The sequence below is a fragment of the Strongylocentrotus purpuratus genome, unplaced genomic scaffold (genome assembly GCF_000002235.5).
Source record: "Strongylocentrotus purpuratus isolate Spur 01 unplaced genomic scaffold, Spur_5.0 spur5_scaffold_18, whole genome shotgun sequence".
In the NCBI taxonomy this organism is placed as follows: Eukaryota; Metazoa; Echinodermata; class Echinoidea; order Camarodonta; family Strongylocentrotidae; genus Strongylocentrotus; species Strongylocentrotus purpuratus.
In genome coordinates, this window is record NW_022145603.1 from 19,999,241 (window position 1) to 20,009,198 (window position 9,958).

A 9,958-nucleotide genomic window follows, 5' to 3' on the forward strand; every position below is an offset into this window, starting at 1 on the left:
GATCTCAAGAGATTTCTAGTTTCCAGGATCTATCAATGTTTCTGGTCTTGGGATATTTAGATATTTAAAAGCAGAGATATTTTTTCTTTGTTCCATTGTTATGATATAGTTAATTTCATTATTCATTCTATAATATTTGCCTACTTTGAAAGGGGGTGGGGGGGGGGGGCAAGGATAGCCCTATTTAAGTTTATGTTGTTAGGATATTTGCTTTGTCTTAATATTACAATGTACAAGTTAAAGGTATAGTTTATTGAACAAGAATTAAACGGTGATATAGAGGTCACATGATAAGGTTATTAAACCTAGCTTGGTGTGTTGGTTTATCCAAATATGTGAATGTGTTGCTTTATATAACTTTTATATTGACTGTAACCTATTTGTTTAGAAATCGGGTCAGGTAATTACCTGTGTTAATGTTGACAGTTTCAGCTACATTGTACTGTGGCAGTTGGTTTTTAAAGGGCAAATGTACTAATTTATATTTGATAAAATGACATGTAAAGGGTAATGCACGATCTCCATGGTTATCAGCATTATTATGTGATATGTAATGTGGTTACTACTAATAAAGAGACTCTTTGCTTGTCCCTCTTACATGATCTGTCTGTCGTTTATTTCGAGTCCTCGACCACCTCACATTACGTTCAATAATGTTCAAACTGTCCAATTTGTTCCATGTAATATCCTCCATTTTGTTTACTGTATACATTCGAGCATGTAAAACAAATAAATTCAAATTAAATTCAAAATTCAATTGTTATATACAATACATATCAATTTGGGCCCTGTCTTGTAAAGCCCCGTTCAGATAAGATGCAGCAAAACCGCGGCGTTTTTGTCTCGCCTGCGTAGCAACAAGCGAGACATAGGCGCCGCTTTTCCGGGGACGGCGGCGGCGGCGTCAACATCAAAAACTTAACCTGAGGTTAGTTTTTGAAATGTTAGTATCATTTTGAAAGTATAAGTTCTTATTCAATGAAACTTGGACCAAAGGATTATCAAGTATCCCCAATCATGTGAGTCGAATTTCAGGTCAACAAACTTAGACTATGTTGTGGCATCAACATCAAAACTTAACAAAAGGTTACGATTTTGAATTGTTATCATACTTTCGAAAGTATACATTCCTATTCCATTAAACTTGAACATAGGGGTTATCAAGTATCATCAATCATGTGATTAGTCTTTTAGGTGATAAATTCAAGGACAAATATAATTTAAGGTCTGCAAACTTAGACTGTGTTTTATCAACAAGAGGTCATATATGATAATGTTATGAAACCTAGCTTGGTGTGTTGGTTTTATATGGGAATATGGGAATGTGTTGCTTTATATAAGTTTTATATTGACTGTTACCTATTTGTTTAAGTATTTATCCATCTCTTTAGCTCTTTCTTCGACTCTGCATTGCACCCCCCCCCCCTCTCTCTCCATACGTACTAACCTACCATCACTATTGTAATATTCCTCCATCCCGTTTTGCGAAATCGGAATTTAATTCAAAACCTCTGTCAGCTCTTTCGAAGCAATCAGATCTAAAACCCAACACAAATAATGTATGGGAATTTCGAATTAAATTCGGAGAACCACGCAATCATCATTAGTAGTAAACAAAGCTTTTTTCTCTTGTTTTTTTTAAATCTGTGAAACGTATTGGTTACCACTAACGTGCAAGTTCACTTCCATTGTGATAGAGTACACTTGTCATTATGGCCGCTGGGTATGTCTTTGGTCAATTAACCCCGATAGTTTCTGTATAGAGAGACCATCCGGATGTAAAGACGACATTTCTTGTACCCATCAACTGTGTTTCTTCATTGGTCTTGTGATTTAAGGAACCTGCACACAAAGACCAACTGCTCAAAAAAGCCACTTTTCTTGTGTTCATTGACTGATCTTTATATACAGGTTATTGTTGTTATTTACACATTCAAGCTAATCCATTCCTGATATAACGCCTGACGACTAAGAAATAAATACATAAAAAAAACCTTCACCATTAAGATGGATCGAGTTTTCTCATCTCGTTCTTGGCCTCGGTTGTAACAAGAGTACCACAGCTAATACAATCATTTTCTACCTGACTCTCGGCATTGCTTTTCTCCTCTCCACATTCCCTCTGGCTTTCATTCTCGGTCATCATCGCCTTCGCAAACGACGATTCATCTTCCAGTTTAACATCATCTTGGCAGACCTAGTTAGTGTCATCTGTCATATTGTAGCAATCTTTCGATGGGTAGGTGTACAATTTTAATAAATAGTAGTGATGTTTTGTCAATTTCGTATGTAATATGGCTATGTATCAGTTGATTGCACTCAGGTGATTCCGTCTTTACAATCCTATTTGAATAAGAGAAAACAAGGATTAAATGTTAGGCTTCCTGGGAGAAGTTTCAACTGTTCTTTCTGGCTTGCACTTAGTAGATCCCGCTGGTTCCAAGACTTTTTTCTGTCTTGTTTCCAAATAGAAGATCGAGCCCGGGATCTTAAGCTACTGGGTGCAAGCTAAAAATTTCTTTAGAACATTGAACAACATTGTGGTACTATAATTATGTACCGTCACATTGTAATCACTAGTAGTAATAATAGTAGTAGTAGTAGTAGTAGTAGTAAAAGTAGTAGTAGTAGTAGTAGTAGTAGTAGTAAAAGTAGTAGTAGTAGTAATAGTAGTACGATTATTGCATTGACGAAAATTTATTATTATTATCATCATTATTACTTTTACTGCAGTTTCGTTCACATTCTGCCCTATAAATATTCTTCTTCTTCTTTTCGTCAGGAAATCACATTCGTTTTGCATGTAGCGCTTATTATTCCTAATTAGGTCCTTTTCTTTTGCCCTATTCCTTTCAAATTTCGTAGGCATATTCTATAGCATCCCATCAAGGTCACTACGTTCTTTTTTAAAATCACTCATGCGTAACCGTCCAGGCGCCATTCCTCTGGATAGTCTAAGAGATGTTCTGTTATCTGCGACACATAACCTGACCTTCAAAATGCCATCTTCGTACTCAAAGTTCATATCTGAAACCGACTCCGTTGAAAATCTCTAAAAATCTTGACAAATTGACCCCTAAAAATCTAAAAGTGCCATCACTTTTCTCATATATATTCCGTTTTGTTTTTAAATCTTACAGTATCTCTATCTCATAATTACACAAAGCCATGCTGAATTTCACGCTCCAACGGTTTTGCAATGAGTATGCAAAAATCAAATAGCGCCCTCTAAAGTCTTGCGAATTGAGCCTTCTTACTAGACCGTATCTCCATCGTTTCTGGCCTAACCCGTACCCTTTTTTGGATTTAGTACTCGAAGACATACCCTTTCCAGCCAAATGCAAAATTATATACCCTAACTCTGACCATAGACCTACCACCACCTCATGATCTGACTAAACTTGAGAAAATTCCCCTCCAAATTCGCCATTTTCACGAAAATGGCGAAATAACTTCCAATTGCGCTAAAATGGCGAAACTTGGCACACACATGTACTCAAACACGGGAAAACTTTCTGCCAAGTTTGGCAAAATTTGATGACGTCAGCGCAAAGTTATTGCCCAAAACAATGAATTTAGTATGCATTACGTAACAGCCCGTTTTAAAACGTGCAGTACAATGTTCGTAGATGAAAATGGTGTCAAACTGACCGCAATGAAGTGCTTTTTTTCGAATGATACCAAAAACGTCATATGTTATCAGAAAAATATTCGAGTAAATCGCGTTTGAACAAGGGTCACTATACGAATTCTGCTGAGTTTCCGCCAAGTTATAACACCTATCAGCTATGACGTCATTTTTTCAGACTGCTTTTCGCCCCCTTCCCGTCCTTTTCTCTTCTTGAAATTTTAAAGTGGCGTACGCAGTGCACCTCGGAGCCAGATTTTTATAATCTGTCAAGGGGGATGGATTAGTATGGGTGGATGTTTGTGCCACCGCACGCGTCATCACGTGTTCATCATGCACCCAAATCCCATGGGTTTTTGCACGCAGTGCTTGCAAGCCCTTTGTAGGTCCTTTCCTCTATCCCAACTCCTTTCAAACTTTTTGGACGTAATATCTAGCACCCCACCATGTCAACAAAATCTTCGTTCTCTAAAAATGTGTCAAGGGGGCATTTTATAATCATGATTATGTTAGTATGGACGGTTGTTTGTGCCACAGCACGCGTCACCACATGTTTATCATGCACCAAATCTCTTTGGTTTTGCACGCAGTGCTTGCGAGCCCTTTCTAGGTCCCTTCCTCAATTTCAATTCCCTTCAAACTACGTAGGCATAGTCTCTCAGCGTGTCCACACACAAAACAATTCATCCCGAAACTATATAACGAAACGTCGTATAAATTTCAGAGTGTCCACACACAAGAAACGTCGTATAAATAATCATCGTATAAATTCCAGGATGTCCACACACAGAAGAAAGTAATCCTGAAACTCTACAGCGAAATGTCGTATAGGTGCGCAGTTTGCTGAAATGGAAGCGGAAATGAGAGGTCTGGGGCCCGTTTCATAAAGCATTTACCGCAGCGGTAAGTCCCATTTTCAGCGGTATATTCCAGTTGCAGCGGTAAATTTGGAAGCAGCGGTAACTTTCCGTTTCATAAAACTTTACCGCTGAAAAAAGCAGCGGTAAGTGGTCATACCAACGGTAACAGTTACCGCAGCTCCATGAGGTGCGGTAAGTGTTGTTATTGCTATGTTTTTCCATAGACCTGTGTACAAAAGTGTTCAAATAAAGCAATTTTTTTTATTTCCCATAGGCTGGTGTACAAATTTAGTATATTCTGCCATTCTTTTCACTAATTTCACATTATTCAACATTCATGCCATCCAAACCTCAATCCGACAATACAGGGAAACATTCCCTATGTCATTAAGTTCACAGCAATCCATCTTGCTTCGCCCCTTGAAAACAAGCCATCTTCATTGGAATTCACATCCTGAATTCCAATGAAGATAGACACCTCACTTGCATTGTACATGAAAATATCCATTCACTGATCTCCACACAAAGAACTATACTGAAATGATGACAATATTTAACAGATCAATTCGTTATTAATCAAGTTTGGATTTTAATTCATTTGATCCCTTCCTTGAAGGGTTAACGGAATAGCAGGGGGGGGGGGGGGAATCGGCAGCTTGAGGTTCCTTTGGGACAAAGTTTTTTATCAAATTTAGAAGCTTAACCCTACTTTAAGGCTAATACCAGTTACATAAATCAATGCTTCAACAAGTGTTTGTTACGATTTGTTCAAGCATGACTGGTCGAGTTTTGTGCAGTAGTTCTACAATCCATTAATTTAGTACATGTATATTGCAAGTAGTCCACAGTCAGGAGGGTCACAAACTCCTCTACCGCCACTGTCTCATCTTGATTCCTGAAGAGCCATGTCTGATTAGAGATGAACTTGAGAGAAGTATCCAGTATCCACATTGTTTTGGAGTTGCGTGCTCCTTCAGCTGACTGCTCCTCTTTAACTACTGAAGACAAGTCCACTTGCATCTTTGTAACCAATTCTGACAAGCTGGCTGTTCATGAACAAAAGATTAGTTGAAGAAAAAGAAGAAAAAAAATCAAATATTGTACAAGCACTTTAAGATGTAAAGCCAACATCATCAGTGTATTTCTTCTCCTTTTTGTTCTTCTGCTTCTTCTAGTAATCTTCAAAAGGCTATTAGTTTTATATAATGTTGCAAAATTGTTTTCGATTTTCTGATGGTATAACTCTTTTATCAAATAAACATTTACTTTACTTGTATTAAAGAGAACTGTTGCTGAGTTAGCGCCATGAGTGTACCTGGACGGTGTGTGCGCTCTATAAGTTTACACTATTATTATTATTATCATTAACATACTGTTTGCTCGACAGGAGTACATTCCTATATTTCGTGCTTTTTTGTCATGATTTTTTTGTTAAAAAAAATATTTGTTATTTATCACACTTCTGGGGCGACTACCTCCAGGATATAGCCATATGCGATTATAAGGCCTTGTATTGATGGGCTGACTGCCTGCCCCCCCCCCCCCCCCCAAAAAAAAAAAAATAAATAAATAATGATATAATAAAATAAATAAATAATAAATTAAAAAATAAATAATTTAATTAATAACAATTTTGGTTCTAAAAAATCAATAACAACAAATTCCTGTATAGGAGTATGAAAAAGGAGATTAAATCGTTTTCTGTCGCCTTTCTTAATCACTAAACCAAATGTTGATTGTAGGTTACTGTTGTCTAGAGAATATATTGTGAAAGTGGGATGGGTTGCAGGAAGCATGGATGGGTTGGTTGACAATTGCAAGTGAAAGTTCATGCTCTTCTATTGGGCAACTTACTTCAGACACTGTCATCTGGTCTCTGAGCTTTAGACAGCAAGGTCCTTGTCCATATCATCATGAGCTTTTGCATTACATGTACTGGCACCTGTTTGTACAGAGACATCCAATGAGTTCACTTTTATGGCATGTTCATGAAAGCAGTGTAAAATAATAATTATAAAGTGAACAGCAGGGTATGATTTTGCAGAAATTTTAGAACTTGAAGTACATACATACATACATATTGGTATTTATTGAGCGCCTTTACATGAACATGCTCAAGGCGCTTTACATTTTAAAATACAAACATAATAGTTATATACTCTCCAAGTGCATTACAGTAAAGGTGTAATAAATTATCAACTTTGAACAATACCAGTACCGGACTACCGGTATGTAGAAAGGGATTTAGGGTTACCTAACTTTGGGTCCGGAATGTTTAAATACATTTATGTTTTGCAATAGATCCAGGATTAAGGTTAAGAATTAATTTTGTGTTTAGCATAACCATGCAGTAAACAATTGTCAATGTCGTAAAAATCGCTTACTTCTTTAAATTGGTAATACAGTGCTACAATACAATACATGTTTCACAAACTGCAGGTCAGTGTATTATTACTTTACTAAAGCTATTGTAAATGATGGAAAGAAGTCTTGTATACTATTTCCCCTTCCACTCTTCATCATGTTTAAGCTGCAATCACAATACAGATGATGAGCAACATACATGCAGCTTCACCAGCACCTGCAAAATTGTGTTGGATGACACTTCATCCAGTGACCACAGCTCCACGTCAATTTCCTACACTATTAAACAAAATAATTAATATTATCCCTGGACCCAACACTCGACCAAAACCTAACTCTAAACCATCTCAATCCCAATTGCAGCCCTCGACCGAACCCTATACCTTTGACGAAATAAAGCCTGGAGCAGTCGTTGCAGGGGCAAATGTCCGTTCACTAAAAATGCCATGACAGAATCAAATCCTATGAATTTATCTCTAATTATTTCCCAGATTTGTTAAAAAACATGTAATATTTATTATGAATTACCAGTCCATTGTGCTTTGTTCCTCCAAGAGGCCATCGCTTTGAGGTAAAGGGCAGAAATTCAAGGTCGGAACCTCAAGGCACCCCATGATCTTTCTACAGGAAGCCCTCCTTCTGGAACAGAATTATAAACACTTCAATAAATATTGACAAAATATGAAAGAAAATACAAATATAACAGCATTATTAAATATTGCTTGCCATTCCTTTTCATATTATTGACCCCCCCCCCACCTTTCTACATTAACTTCAAATGTTAATTCTAAAAAGAGATACATTGGAAGTTAAAATACACTTAATGAACACTACAGCAACTTGTTACTAGACATTTTGATGCATAGCCACCCCTTTGCATCCCCACAGGTTCCTTTAGTACATGTTTCAATGAGAAACCATTTTAAAGGGAGACAAAAAATGTGGTCTTTATAAGACAGGTGGTCACTAAAGCAGGTTTGACTGTATATGCTTACCTTCTCTTGTGACGGTCTGTTTTCTCCAGGACATTCTTGTTTCAAGCACATTCTCAGAGGAGGCAAGCATTTGGTACTGCGACAAGTCTCAATGTACATTTTCCTGTAAAAGAGAGGGGGAATTTAATATTTAGAATGAAAACTGAGTATGACCATTTAAGTTTGATGAGCATTTGCAGAATTAACGTGTTTTAATTTGGATTTCACACAAAAAAAACCCTTCATTATTAGGCCAACTAACAAAAATGGGAAGTTTCTCGTCCTTTATTTTCTATTAAAGGAGGGGGGAGGGGGATGAATGAATAGATCATCCCCCCCCCCCCTGATGAATAGGTATCAGTGACAGATCGACACCCATGGAGGCAGGGCATTACTATTTACTAATTTTAAATTTTTTGATATTTTTGTCCAAGATGACGTAATGCTAAATATAGCTGTCCAAGGTATATTTATTAACAGATATTGTGCTCTGGCGCGTATGCAGGGGTTAGGGGGGTTGAACCCCCCTCAATTTTTTTTTTTTTTGTGTGTTTTGGAGGAAACCCCCCCCCCCCCCCCCCCCCCCCGAAAAAAAAAAAAAAAAAAAAAAAAAAAATTGTGCTAATGGGTGACCAAAAAAACCTGACTTACCCGGCCAGGCTTTAAATTTCAATATTTTTAGGGCAAGGCCACTTTTCTGTGGGGCATATTCCTATATTACAGCACAAATAGAAAGAATTGGATAGGGCACAAAATTGGAAATCTCCAATGCCAATGAGAGGGGCATTGAGGCCAATCAAAAGGGCATCCACGGCCATGGCCTTGGATTAACTTAAGCCTATACCCCCCCCCCCCCAACAGATCGAAATAGCAATCGACCAAATTTTTGGGACAAAAAAAATAATTAAAAAGGTGCTCTTACCCCCCTTCAACCCCCCCGCTTATTCAGCGACTCTCTGAGCTGAGTCGTTGCGAATTTTTTTATCAAATCCTGGACCAAAAAAAAATGTGCTCTTATCCCCCCCCCCCCCCTTTCATGTAACCAATCTTGTAAAGTAGCCCCCGAAAGTGTTTAAATATTTTTTCCCTGCTATATAGATCTACAGTAGCTTTAGTCTCTTTAGTCTTAAGACTTGACCCTACGCAAAAATTATAGATAGATCTATAGGGTCTAGATTGATTCTAGACTAGATCTAGTCTAGACAGTAGACTAGACTCGTCTCTAAAACTAAAGTCTACTCTAGTCTTTAGTCTAGATCTAGACTAGATCTAGACACTGCTTGGGTTCTTGCGGTTTACTGCAGGAGTTGCTGTTTCAATAATTAGGATTAAATAGAACTGTAATTTTCGGTTCTAAATTTATTAAATCCGACACTAAGCTCAGCCAGCTCAGTCAACTCCGACAGCTGAACAGCTCAGTCACTCCAGACAACAGCATCGGATGACGGTAGGACTGATGCAAAAGTGCCCGCCACCAGTCCGGGCGTTACACTCAGCTCCCGCTCTCGGTTTGAGCGCATGAAATTTGACAAACACTCGCATGCGAGCTCTCATCATCAATCTTTGTTTAACCGCTGGAAAAGTATTTAAATATAAATAAGCACACAGATGTCGAGTTATGAATATAATTCTTCGTATTATGGATTAAATATGACATGTACTTACGGGATTTCTATGAAAAAAACATTTCAAGCGGCGAAGTTGGGTTCATTGTCACGGTGATTGCAGACGACGGCAAGGCACAATGGAGCTATTGCGCACGCGCATAATCGTAATGATCGTTTTTTAAACGATCACTTTGTTATTAGTTTTATGAAACGTATTTTCACTTCAATAACAAGCTACGATAGTCGTAATCAGATTTGTCATATAGATACCAGATTTGTTATAGTCGTAAGTCAAATGCTTTATGAAACACCCCCCTGGTCTCCTTTCGCTCGAGGTCACGTTAAGCCCCGCCCAGTTTATAGTTACACTAACACTCCCCCTGTCCACTCACAACATTTTCCGTGATTAGGCGTGATTAGGCATGATTCTTTATTTAGTTCTAGTTCGAAACGATGCCCAAACCTGCGTTTCGTTAGACTAGCTTCGTTATACGACGTATCGTTAGTGAGCGTCCACACACATAA

The 9,958-nt window shown here is 37.9% G+C and overlaps 1 long non-coding RNA gene across 1 annotated transcript; it reads right to left on the reverse strand.

Moving 5' to 3' along the window:
* Nucleotides 1–7,398: 7,398 nt before the first annotated feature.
* Nucleotides 7,399–9,672, reverse strand: LOC105447361. Its single transcript, XR_004064627.1, has 3 exons — nt 9,492–9,672; nt 7,848–7,950; nt 7,399–7,491 (listed from the first exon to the last, which is right to left on the reverse strand). It is a non-coding gene; the product is annotated as an uncharacterized LOC105447361 (long non-coding RNA).
* Between the last annotated feature and the right edge of the window lie 286 nt (nt 9,673–9,958).